Source organism: Notamacropus eugenii, chromosome 1 (genome assembly GCF_028372415.1).
Source record: "Notamacropus eugenii isolate mMacEug1 chromosome 1, mMacEug1.pri_v2, whole genome shotgun sequence".
Lineage (NCBI taxonomy): Eukaryota > Metazoa > Chordata > Mammalia > Diprotodontia > Macropodidae > Notamacropus > Notamacropus eugenii.
The window spans coordinates 71,461,944-71,476,430 of record NC_092872.1 but is presented as its reverse complement, the minus strand read 5'-3'; positions in this window follow the sequence as shown (position 1 = coordinate 71,476,430).

Here is a 14,487-nt window from a genome sequence, read left to right as displayed (position 1 = left end):
TCAGTGGGACACTTTTTCACTTAGTATTCAATTCCAGCAGCTATCCTCAGGAAACTATGCAAAAGAATGAATGCACTAAGCTGTTGAGTAATAACAGTGACCTCTGCTATATATCATATTCCTTTCTGGTCCTACATGTTGTAGTTAGTGTTGCTTTTATCACTATGTTAGTCATCTTTGCTTTCTTTGCTTTACTTTCTTCCATATTTAATTTTTAATTTTTTACGTTTCCAGTTTTGCTTTAATAACATTAGACCCATAGACAGTTCCCTCTTTAGAAGCTCAACTGTGATTCTCACTTATTGGACTGTGATTTCTGCTTGCAGATTTCTTCATAATTTTCCTCTTATGAGATAATGTACCTGTCTTGACTCTTGAAACAATTCTGGGAAAATTATCCCAATATAACTCATCTGTGCTTTGCTTACAGTGTCCTGTTCTTCACTATGTGTATGTCCCTTCCCCAGTAACTTAAATGACATCCCTTTCCTGCATAGACAACTATAATGTTCCTATTCTCCTAGCAGTTTCCCTTCAGTTGGCTACACAAATTGCCAGTGTTTGTCTGAACTTTCTAACAACTGCAAAGTTATCTATTCTGAGATGAGTGCTCTTGTACACAACAGGTACTTAATTATGATTTGAATTGACTTTTTTAAAATTACAACTAAAAAGGGCTGGTAGGTGGCTGATATCTGGCTCTGGTTTCTCTGCCATGGTTCCATTGTATTGTAGTGAGTAGGGCACTGGGCTTGGAGACAGGAAAAGCTTGGTTCAAATATCACCTTATATACTCCATGCCTCAGTTTCCGCATCTGTGGGAGGAGGGTGTTGCACTCAGTAAGTTCTAAATCTATGAGATACTATGAATTAGTATGCTGCTTTAATCAAGATGGTTATTCTTTTACTATGACTGAAGTCGTTTCATCATATCCCCTGTCACAACTGTTGGCACTTGAGCCTTAGCCTAATTGATGGCACCATCACAAAGCTGTTTTTGACACTTCTGGACTCTGATATTGATATTTTCCTCAGAATGACAAATCTGTGTTTATAGATTGACATTAAATTCTTAACTGCAAGGGCTTTGAATCACTGGAAAGCATGCTGTGGACTCACTTCCACGCAATTTGAGTGATTTATCATTTCTCTCTCTAGTGGAATAAGGCAAACAGAAGTTAAGTGACATACCCAGAGTCACATAGCTAGTAACTGTCTGAAGCCCAACTTGAACTCAGGTCTTTCTGACTCCAGGCTCACACTCTATCCACTGAACCATCTAGCTGCCTCAGAGTTTTCTGGAGGCACTGAGAAATTAAGTGGCTTGTTCATGGTCATTCAGTCAATCCTTGTCAAAGACAGGTCTCATGTCCAGCCCTTCGTACCTCCAAAGTTAACATTGACTGTTTTACCATACTATCGCATACCAGCTGTCCCCGCTTAATAATACCAAAACATCTCTACTCAAAGAATTATATATTAAAAAAATTTTCATTCCTCTCCCACCAATTATTGCTTATTCTATGCCTGTTATTTTGGTTTTGCCATGGCTTACTCAATTTATTTTCAGGGAAAGGGATTGTCTGGTTTAGCAGAAAGAATTCAGTGCCAAACAGAGAAAGTCTAAAGTTATGTTCTAAGCCTGACCTAACCCAAATTCTTTCAACCATACTTTTGATTTCTTTTTATCCTATCATTCCATCCTTAGTGGAGATGGAGAACAGCTGGTAACCTTTTTTTTTGAAAACAACTTTATTTAATGTATACATAGAAGTGACATAGTTTGATGATTTTAATATAGGTTCCAGCTCCTGCTTAAAATGTGGAATTTTGGATCAAGTCCAGTCAAGCATCCCTACTTATACTCCAGATCCTGAGATTCCCCCTAATCCTTAGGAATGATCTGAAACAGAAGTTATTTCCAGTAATTACAATTGTTTATACTTATCCTGCTCATGGCCTGTCCAGCATTCCACTGCAGTGGGACTCGAGACACAAAGACCTCTTTGGGATTTTTAAGAAACTGTATGGATCAGACCATACTCCTTATTAATCGCTCTCAGGAATGATGTCATGCAAAGGGTTGCAACGACCAGCATTTAGGCACTGATGCTGTGACTTGGCTCCACAGTTTTTCTCTTCTTTATGATATAGCTAGTCTTCCATGTGCCACCACTGTGATCTTTCTCTCTTAATAAAAGGCACCATGGTTCAGTAGAAAGGATACTGGGAATTTCCTATCCGTGTATTCTGGGGCAAGTCACATCTCTCTTTTATATTGCTGCAATTTTCTCACCCCTAAATAAAGGAATAGACTAAATGTTTTCCAAGGTCATGTAAATGGTTATGAAGGAAATGTCTCTTTTCATGGAGTTCAGATGACAAATTTTCTGTCAGTGAATACACACCTAATGATATTCCCTTTGGGGAAATTCAAGTTCTCAAAGTTGCTTTGTTTTTTTTTTTTTTGAGAGGCAGTTTGGCAGAATAGAAAGGGCACCTAATAACTTGGAACCAGGAACACCTGGGCTCCACTCCCATCTCAGTCCCTTATTAGCTATATGGTCCCAGTCAAGTCATGTAACTTGTCTGTACCTCAGTTTCCTCATCTGTAAAATGACAAAAACATTCATTAAGCACCCAGCTATTGGGGATACAAATATAAAATCAGATAATTTCTAACCTCAAGGTATTTACACTCTAATTTGGGAGGATTGTTTTGGTTTAGGCATTTATAATGATAGCAAGTAGATCCATAGGGGAGCTGATTTACTTATAGTCAATCCAGTAAGAATGGCAAATTTTAGCAACAATGGCGATGTGGATTTGATTATGGTTCCAGAACTGGAAAGGCCTGAGAACTGAGGGAAAAGGGCGCTAGAGTTTATGGCCATGACTGAGTTCTATGACTAAGAGTCAAGAAGCGAAGGGAAGCCTGTCTGAATTGTGAGCTCCCTGAGACAGGCAACAAACAAGACAGTGGAGCTCTGGGCCAGGAGTTCCAGATGAGAGGGTGAAGTCCTTGAGGGCATAGTCTCTATTATGGGTAGCTGAGTAAAGTGAAGTACTGCTGGGCACAGCCCAGCCTGATAAACCACATGAGACTTATACTATCCAGGCGAATGAGGACCCAAGGCCAGTCAGTGGTCACTCTGAGGCATTCAGGATTTGGTTGAACCCCAAGACCTCTTGTTGCTACCTTTCACAGTGCTGGCTATGTAAAAAGTGTGGCATGTCATTCTTAGAAGAGGCAAAACGTCTTTTTCTTAAAAATTGGTTAATTTTAGAATTAATATATGCCAACCTAGACATAGACTTCACTGCTTTACCTGACAGGTTAGGTTTCTGAGCAATGATACAGTCAGTGAGTTTGGATTTTTTTTTTCTTTCTCCATATATTTCTTTCTTTTCATCTTTCAGCAGTAATTTGTGACATGATACATTTGCTAGCACCTCTGCTAACTATGTCCATGCATTCCTTTACACCTTCTAAAACTGTAAATGTAATCCAAGGCTAGGCTGTTAGAGGGAGCTGGAAAGTGGGCTCCTATAAATCAGAGGTGTGGGAGGAGAGATGAGTGTGCGCAGCAGATAACTGTACTTGATTAGCTAGATTTAAATAGTGTCGGGCGACTTTGCCAGGTGAAAATAAAAATTGTCAGTTCAGTTTAATTTCATGGTGAATCAAACAAGGAAATTAGATTCTGCTACTCTATTAGTTTGACATCTACAGCAAGTGACAATTAGAGATGATGAGAGAACTTATATTTACTCCCAAACTCTTGATTTTTCTGATACGCTTATAACTTTTATTTACCCTTCCAATGGGGGAAAAAGTATCTAACAGTAGCATTAATAGTGGGCTGCTTTGTGCATTCAGGATATTGCCTAAAGATGACAATAAGGGACCTGGTTTAGGGTGCAAGAACTCACATATTATGTGTGTATTCAAATTGAAAGCTATCTGGGTAAACTGAATTCTGCCTTTCTCTACTCTCCAACCCACTCCCAATCCCCAACCAGCAATATTAGGCCACAGAGGTATTATACAGACAGTAATACTAGAGTTATAATTCCTGCTTCAGCAGACAAGATGACATGAAAAGAAGTCAAGAAAGACAGTTTATGGGTTAAAAGTGATTCTGACTTTACCTATAGTATCAAAAGGACAATCAAGTTCTTTTTCATGTCCTTCATTAGTGGAAGGAGAGCAAAGGAACTCAAAGGAAACACCTTTAAAAATGAACACATTTCCATACATTATAATCCTACCTATCCCCATGTAAATGATGTACTTCATGCCCAAATCAGGGTTCAAAGAGCATGGAAAATTCCACAGAAGTGAGGCATGAAATGAGCACACAGGAGGTTGCTCACTTCATACATAGCACAAGTTCTTGGCAAGAGTTTGATTCCCTAGAAATATTTCCTTACCTAGCTTTACTTATGGAGAGACATCAAGCAGTGTGGTAGAATTTGTGAAGTAAACAAGAACAATGGAAAGTAGAAACAAGCAAATAGAATAAATACTACCCCTCTACCCTCCAAAAAGACCGCCCAAACAAACAACCTACCCACCACCAACAAACCAAGCAAACCCCAAACCATGGTCTGATTCAAAGAGTTTGAGTGGGGGTCCAAATATTTATTTTCATTTTCATGTGGAAAAAGTGGTATAAACAATATCATTCAGGAACTAGAAGACTGGAAGAGGAGGTGGTCTGCTCATGTTGTGAGAGAGGGATAACAGGTGGACAGGCCAAAAACATGGACGGTATGGTGAAATGTGGCTGGGTGGCAGTTTGTGCTTCTGGAAGGAATACCCACATCGGAGAGCCTAAGAAGCCATCAAACTATTGAATAAATGATAATAACCTAGAAACTCTTAGTTTTATGATTGTATGTACATATATGCATATGTGGTATATATAGGAGAAAGTGTGTGTGTGTGTGTGTGTGTGTGTACATACATATACATTCTTTCTTTACCCATTCCTGTGGTCTTAGAGACTTTGGAGGACCAAAGAACATAGATACTTGGTGAGTGTGAATGGGTGCAGGCACGCATTCCCCAGATTTGGGGTTTTTGCTTCTTTGGGTCTTGAAAATATTTCTGCCCATACCTTTTGGGGGAATGCACAGGGAGATACAGAAAAGAAAGAGGAAGACCATTTGGACCCAGTGTGCCCTGACATGAGATAAAGAATTGAAAAATGGCACTAGGTACTAGTGATGAGGAGCACAGGAAAAAAGAAATAAAAATAGTAAGTGTAGATATAAAGTGCTTTCTCATTTAGGAGTGAGCTGGAGAGAGGAGGTGGAATATGACGTAGCCCAGAAATGTGAGAAAGACCAGATAAAGATCAACTAATAGCTTTAGTTGGAGAAAGCAAACTGAGTCCATTTCAGAGAATCTTTTTCTTTCTGCTTCCCCAGAGCCCTATGCTGAAGAAGGGGTGTTCCCATTTCTTTCATGTGCCCCATCACTTTCCTTCCCTCTTCAGCCAGTGTAGAGAAAGATGAGAAGGAGGAAGAGAGGACCTGAGAGGAGGAAAAAGGAAAAAAGAGAGAAAGAAAGAATAATACAGAAAGAAAGAAGGAGGAGGAGAAGGAGGCAGTAGTGATGGATGAACTTAGGGAGGGACAAGCCAGGAAGAACAACATATAACTTGCAGCAATTGAAATTAGTCTTTCAATTATCCTTACTCTTCCAAGTCATGTGTCTCTGTGACTATGTGTATACTATTCACATTACCAAAATTGTTATTAATGATAATGATTGCTATTTATTGATTTTAAAGCTCTTTGGTCTTTGCCTATGAGGTTCAGTTAAGCTACAGACAGGAAACACTATGTTGATGGAACACCGAAGTCATGCTAAGCAGTTAAAATGGTTCTAATTTATTTCTATAATCCGGGAATTCAAAGATGTATCAAGTTAGGCATTTTGGGGGATGCAACCATAGCACATCATAGATCTAGAGCTGAAAGAGATCTTGGAGATCGTTTAGTCCAAATCCCTAACTTAGAAATGAATACACTGAGGTCCAGAGAAAGAAAGCGACTTGCCCAACATCGCATAGGTTCTAAGGGCAAAGTCAGAATGGAAATGTAGGTCCTCTAGCACCAAATCCAGTGTTCCTAGACTCCTGCACGTGATCTCTTTGATTTTGACAAAGTGGAAGCTATTACTAATCACGAGAACCTAGTCAGATGAGTTGTAGCCTAAACATTCTAATGTTGAGAAATGCGTGGAGGTGGAAATGGGAGAATTGAAGACAATCATCTATTTTCCTTTCAAAATGATTTGTGTGTGTATGTGCTTTCTTTTATATTCAGATATTTAGTATAAATCTCAAGCAAGAAATGGGAGAAATGCATGGTGTCTCAGCTATGTCAAATGCTTAGCCATTTGATGATTTCTTGCACCAGAGTTCTCGTGTCACTTGAGCACATTTCTTCCAGGGTAGTTGTCACAAATAAATTTCAAATTCTTTTATATAAAACATCTTCAGTAATTTAAGAATAAGGTGTAACAAAGATAAACAACTTAAACACACAGCTCAAAAGCAGTTCAGAAATACTCAGATTTCTGCATCTTGTCTTTTATTGGGGGAAGATAATTGATGCTTGAGTGTAAAATCTGAATCATGTAAGCAATAAAATCTAAATAAGTGAGGAAAGTGTATAATTTTTGAGAAACTGAAATTTTTGTTCCCTCTCACTCTTCTGTTGCTAAGTATAAGTAGCTATTAAATATATATCATCACCTGAATTATAAAAAATGTAGTGGTGCTATCTTAACCTTAAAAAATAAATTAAAGAGTTGATGAAGTAGTTACTTTAGTACTGGTAAACCTACCGGACAATATATTTATACTCATTTCATTTGCTGACGAGAAACATTCAAAACTGAAACTCAGCATCTTTTCTCAGTTGATATTGCATTCAGTTCACATACATACACACATAACATATAGAGGCATTAAGGTCTATGATCTGTACCCTCAGAAATTAATTACTATAAAATACTAGATGGCAATATTGTTCAATGTCCCCCTTGAAACCTCATGTCATGGTTCATTGGATGTATATCAGCATAATTTTTATACATATAAAATATATATTCAAATTATGTATGTATATATTTATAATTTTAAATTATTGTTAAAATAAGAAATGCTTTTCTGATTCTTATGTATACTGAATAGTACATTTAAATTCCTGTACCAACACTATTAATTACCGATTGGAAAATTCTCTAGCTCAACCGTAGCATGATGCCATGGTCCATTACTTGCAGATACAGCGCCAATGGTTACATGCAGATCTTCCAAATGACTTCATAAACATAGTAGCACACACTGTTAAGCAGTGATTAATTCCTACAAGACCATGTGATACCCTGTAATTCCTTAATGGTGCCAAAGTGATATATAGCTACAGTGCCTACTTTGGCGAGCTCAGCAAAATGCCCATGGGAAGCATCAGGGACATCTCTCCTTGGATCTCTCAGTGGGGATTATAATCACCTAGGAAAAAAGAACTACAACTTGCACCAAAAAGATGTTCTAAGAAACTTGTATGAGCAGCTGCACAGGGGATAATAAAAGGACATTTCTCTCCTCTTAAAGATATATTATTCTTTTTTTATGTCGCTCACGTGGTAGTCACATTCTACAAAGGGAAGCAAGATGTCTGTCCTTTCACTTAAAAAGACTCAGGCAACATTGTCAAGGGAGAAGTGGGCCTCTGTTTTTTTTGTTTCTATGGAGTTTATATAGTTCACCTTTTATGTTTTTTTGTTCTACTTTATTCCTCATCTAATAAGGTTCATCTAATGATACAAACCAGTGGCTGGCCAGCAGAGCGTGAGGAGAATACATTGAGAAGTCACTGAGGGTTACTATAGCAATCCACATTTTCCAGTGATGCACTCCAATTTTCAATGAGCATTTCAATGGCACTGTGATGTCAGCCAAAGTATTATGATTAAAATATTTCTTTATTGAATTTTTTATGGGCATATTATGGAAGTCTCTGGGTACATATACACATTTCTCAGAATAATGCCATCCAACAAAGAGGTGAGGTTGGGCTCAGGGTCATAAAGTAAGAAGCATTAAACTCAAATGGATAGGGATTGTCCAATGTCCCAAACTTCAGTGAACCAGATTCTCCCTAGGGTCCAAATTACTCCCTGTAGTCAATTAGGTGCATAGGAAAGCACATTAGCAGTTTGGGTCCCCTGAAGTACTATTTAGTGCAACAGGGCAGTGCTTTTCTTTTCTACACAGCTAGCTCAGCATTATTCATAAACTGGTGAGTTTGCAGTCCTTTATTTCATGAGGAGAATATGTGAATTTTGAAAGAAGGACTTGAAAGCATTTCATTTAGAACCCATGACTTTGAAACTAAGTTCTTGGGGTATAGCATCATTGTCTTTTCATCATTGTTCATTCAGTCTGAGTCTTTGTGACCCCATAGACCATACTGTCCATGGGGTTTTCTTGGCAAAGATATAGAGTGGGTTGCCATTTCCCTCTTCAGTTTTATGTAGGCCAGAGCTAAGTGACTTGCCCAGGATCACATAGGTAGAAAATGTCTGAGGTCAGCTTTGAACTCTGGTGTTTCTGACTCCAGACATAGTGCTTTATCCAGCTGTGCCACTTAGCTGCCCCCTCATGTCCCTTTACCTCATGCAAAAGGTTCTACAGGCCAGAAGTCTCTTGGATTTTAAATGCATTGCATCTTTGACTAGTGTAACCCTGGCTTGGAGGAAAAGGCATAGCCTCTTCTAGGTTTTATAACCTTGTATGTTGAAGATAAATCAGCTGTTCTTAATTCTTCCCCAATTCTTTCCTCACATCCATTTACATTTGGTTTTTTATTCAGAGCTAGGATTTTATCCAAATAGGGAACTCGATATCGAAACCCCATCTAAAGATAAAAAGAACAGTTTCTCTATTATTTTTACTGATAGATGCTGCCTGGGAGATTGAGGTGACTTGCTCAGTCACACAGCATAGGAGACAGTATGGCGTGCTACAGAAATGTCAACTCCAGCTCTTCTGTGAATATAATTTGGAAGGGTTTAGCAAAATAAATAAAAATGCAGTACAACATTCTTGTGGTTCAGCCATTTCAGTCATGTCTGATTCTTTGTGACTTTATTTAGGGTTTTCTTGGTAAAGATACTGGGTAGTTTGCGATTTTCTCCTCCAACTCATTGTACAGATAAGGAAATTGAGGCAAATAGGGTTAAGTGCCTTGCCCAGTGTTCCAGTGATAGTGTCTGAGACTGGATTTGAAAATAAGTCTTTCTGACTCTTGCTGGCACTCTGGCTACTGTGCCACCTAGCTGCTCACAGGACAACATAGATAATGGTAATTTTTGGTCCTGTAAGTCAATGTGTGGCCTACAGGAATCTGTTTCAACTTAAATTTTAAAACGCTAATATAGTAGAATGGTCACTGGCTCTATAGTCAGAGAACCTGGGTCCAAATCTTACCTTTGACCCTTACTCCCTATGTAACCTTAGAGTCACCTAACTTCCTTGAATATCTCTTCTATTTTCAGGTCAAAGGAATCACTAGTGGAGAAGGATTTGTTATACCACATCATGTAGGACAGTCAGCAGCATTTGAATGAGGAGAGATTCAGATTGGCTAACATGAGAAATTGCAATTCTAGATTAAGGTCCTTTGAGAAAGCTATGGAAAGAATCTTATTGATATGTGTCAGTCATGTGCCTTCCTTCCTTCCTTCCTTCCTTCCTTCCTTCCTTCCTTCCTTCCTTCCTTCCTTCCTTCCTTCTTTCCTTCCTTCCTTCCTATATGGAACTTCCTTCTAAGGACACATCCTAATCAAAACCTCCTGCCAGGGTCTATAACTTAACTTATTGACAATCCTCCTAGAGTGGACCCTATCAATTTTTTTTTTACTTTGAAAGATGAAAGTATTGCCTAGGTTGATCTTTAGGGAGGAGAGAGTTCATACTCATTTCTCTTTTATGGAACATTAAGCATGAATCAGCAGTCATTTCATATTTGCTTCATCAAAGCTGGAATCTGACAAGAAACTGGGAAAGGAGGACTGTTTTACAAATAGGGGTGGTGAGATGGGATCAATGGTGTCTCTCCTAGACATTTCTTTTGCTTCTGTTTTACTTACTTGGCAAACTCTCTGGGCTACCTCCTCAACACAGCACTCACAAGTTTTCAGATTGGGTTTTAGGGGAAGGTAGGGAGGAATGACTACTCTAACAAGTTCTCTTCTAGGCTACTGACCCATTCACTATTAGAATTAAAGGGTATACTCATAAATTGCATAACTTTGACAAAATTTGAAAAAAATTTTATCAACAGTAATATTCAGCAAAGGAACATTGTTGGCTCAGTTGACGCACTTCCCCAGCTCTACATTTGACACCTTGGTACAATGGATTAAGAGGTTATATCGACTAATACAACAATGGGAAGTTTGTTAAGCCTGAGTACCCCTAACTACTGCTATGCTGAGCTTTTATAACATGGGTATCGAGGAAGCTATATTAGTAGTTTAAGCTTTGAGCACAGAGATGAATTAAGTCTAAAGGATAGTTTCATTGTCTTTTTATGAATAAATTATTAGCATATATCACTTTGACCTTTTGGTTTTCTTAAATCATGTGTGGCGAATCTCTAACTATGCAAACTAGTCTACTGTCATGGGTCCCAATAATGTTAGTAGGAAATATTGTTTCCACCATAAGTTCCCCAAAGTCATTCTTTTGGGGTCCTTATTCCTAAAACTCTAGCTCATGGGCCCCAACAGTGAACTCACACTTTTAATAGATGGTAGTTACAAGCAAAGTCATTGACTATGCTGGCATAGTAGCACATTTATGATTTACTCTACAAATACACAGTGTCAAAGATTAGGTACATATATGGTCACAGAAACATACACTTCTGGTAATACATGACCTTTCCCATGTTCCTTCATGCTTCTTCCACCAAGGGATCAGTACTTCTGCTGCTTGTCACTCAGTTAAACTCTATGAAACCTTTTCTCTCTGTAGCTCAGCTATTAAGAGCCATTATCCAATTTCTCTTGAATCCTTAGTCAGCTCTCTTCTCTGCTGCCAGAGGTCACACTCCTGGAAGCTACTTCTTCCCTGAAATGCTACTATTCTCTGTGTTTGTGTCTCCATACAGGATATGTGTCTCTGACCCCTGCTGGGTATGTCGCCACTATGCCTCAAACTCTTTTGAATTGTTTTCAGAGCTAGTAGGCTTAGTGGAAAGGGCACCAGGGATTTGACAAATATTCACCCATCCAATGCCAAGGTCAACTTCTAATTCATTTAGAGAAATATTTTTACATTATGTTTGTCCTTTCTTAGCAAAGCAATCTTTGATTATTTTGTTAACTACCCCTTCTAGTGATTGTATCAGTTAAGCTAGGGAGGGACATAAATTCCCCCATCAATTTATCTTGACCTCAGGTTTCTTATGTGTAAAATAAGGGAATGGGACTAGATGATCTCTACTTGCTAATTGATTTGCAGAATGGGAGGCAGTGTGTAAAATGGGCAGTTTCTTCCAGCTCAAAATTCCATGATTTGGTGTAGGAATCCACCCATCATTTGGTGTTAAAGTGTCTTTGTTTGTATCTTCATACACACAGCTAATTTTAGTACTGTAACATTCAAGTTAGTTCTAGGTACTTAAAAAAAATCTAATTACAGTTTTTTTTTTTCCTTTTGCAAGGAGTCCCCTTTGAAATAGAGGAAAGTATGTGGGCCAAAAACATTTTTCTATCCATATTCTGTTAGCAGTAGAGAGAGCTGAGATACTTTTGCTATAGGCTATTCTCAGAGAAGGATAATTTAGTAATCTGATGATTTATTTTGCATTTCACATTGAAATCCTAGGAGTTGTTGACAAAGTGCTTCAAACATCCCATTTATACAAAATTGGTAATGGGGGATTTTTTTTCTTTTGAGTACAATTTTAACAATAGAAACTACATGGAGACTGAAGTTTCTCTTTTTGCCTTTGGTTATAAAGGAATTTATTTCTGTAATATCTTTCAACCAGACTTCCTGGGTTCTTTCTAAAAATATAGGCAAATCTAATAAAAAATTTTTCTGTTACAATACAACTAATTTTGTATCCCTTAAAAAATTCCTAGAAAGAATGTGTTTAAATGAATAGAGTGTCTTGCTTCAGACATATACTAGCTGAGCAATGGATTCTTTACCCTCTCAGTAAGCTGTTTCATCACTTAATCTCTTAGTCCTCCAGTCTATATAATTAAATCCTATATTGATGAAATTGGAGGTCCAGATAAGTCAAATGAACAGGCACAGATTGAGTACCTTCTATGTGGCAGAAACTGTGCCAATCACTGGGAGTAAAAAGAAAGACAGAAACTACCTAGCCCTCAAGGAACTCGTCGTGTAATGGGGGAGAGAATATGCAACCAGCTATGAACAAACAAGCTGTATGTGGGATAAACTGGAGACTATTTCAGAGGAAAGCCACAGGCATTCAGGGGAATTGGAAAAGACTTCTTGTAGAAAGGGGGGTTTTAGCAGAAACCTAATGGAATCCAGGAGGAAGAGATAAAGAGGGAGAGAAGTCTAGGCATGGGAAAGTCTGGAAATTCAGTCAGGAGGTGGAGTGCATTACGTGAGAATCAGCAAAAAGGCCAGTGTTACTGGATCTTAGAGTTTATGGAAGAAATTAAGGTACCAAAAAAAAAAAATTGAAAAGCAGGAAGTGGTTTCCAATTTGACTTTTAAGAGCCAAATTAAGAGTTATGTTAATATTTGATCTTGGAGGTAATAGGGTACTATTGTAGTTTGTTGAATAGCAGCGTTTTCAGACCTATATTTTAGGAAAATCCCTTTGGTTATCTAAAAGAAGGATGGATCTGAGGCAGGGAGATCAACAAGAAGGCTGTTACAATAATCCTGGGAAGAGATGAAGAGATTGGACTCCTCAGTCTTCCCTTCCATCCAAAAGAAAAACAAACATGTTTTTGCATTTGATCCTTTTGAGAGAAAAGAAGGAATATGCTTGTGAAATCATCTTGTCTTCCTTCCAGCCCAGCCCTCACAGCCACCATCTAGGGAAGGAAATCCTAGGGATAAGGGGCCAGCTATCTCCACTAGCTTCCAACTAATTGTCGCTCATAGACCATGTAGGCCAGACTAATTTAAGTAGTGGGACCTCCTGAGGAAGAGTCATGAGGCAGTACGTACTTGGTAAGTCCACTTGGACCCTGATGGAGATAGTCCAGGACCCTGAGTCCAAGAAACTTTGTAGTAGCAGTGCTTGCAACCTTCATCATGGGAAAAAACACCAGTTGAGAGGCAGCTTGGCAATTGTACCTGCAGGCACTACACCTGTGAGGTTACTGGTCCTTATAGAAAAGTGCAGGATGAACATTATCAATAACTACTCAGCCATGTCTACTGCAGACCCTAGAAAAGAAAGCTCCTGTCACCAAATTCCTTGGATTGTCAAATGGATCCATATCACAAACACATTATCAGTGGGCATGACATTAAAGAAGAGGTATTACCATCTGCTTTGTTGTTATGCCATAAAGAGTGTGGGACCTTTCCATCTAACTTATAGCTGAAATCTTCCAAATGTGTTGGCTCCCACGTGAGAATGGGAATTCCTGGAGAGCAGAGGCAGTCTTACTTTTCTGTATGTATCTTGGCATGGTGCTTTACATATGGTAAATACTTAATAATTTTTTTATGCATTCATTCAACCATTCTTCTTGCTTCTAAATAAGGTTTAGGGCTCTAAAATTAAAAAAAAAAAGTTATTTTGACATGATTGCCCTTTTATGTAGCTGCCAGAGAGAAGTGACACAGAACATTCAGTGTTATCTAGTGTGATTCCCAAAAGAAAAGGAGAAAGACATTTTATAATGGGTTTCCTTTGAATGGATGACATGCCTTTCAGGGAGACTGGCACTTTCAAGGTCTTTCGCATTGTTCCAATGGGTCGGTGGCATCATCATATATACACATATGATGTATATATATATATATATATATATATGTATATATATATATATATATGTGTGTGTGTGTGTATATGTATATGTATGTCTGTGTGCATATATATACATGCACATATATTGCATATACATATACACATTCATATGCATATATACATGCATACACATGCACACACACACACCCATATATATATGTGTGTGTATATATATATATACATATATATATATTTAACTTCATCCTACCTTCTCATAGTACTCTGCAGAATCTCCTACTGGGATTCTATTCAATTTGATTAAATGAAAAAAATAATGTGCCTACTATGTGTCAGGCACTGGGGATGCAAAGATAAACATGACCCTCAAGGAATATACATTTCACTGGAGGGAATTGGGAGGGGAGGATAACACATACACAGGTAAGCAAATGAAAAATACATATAGTATAAAAACAAAATAAT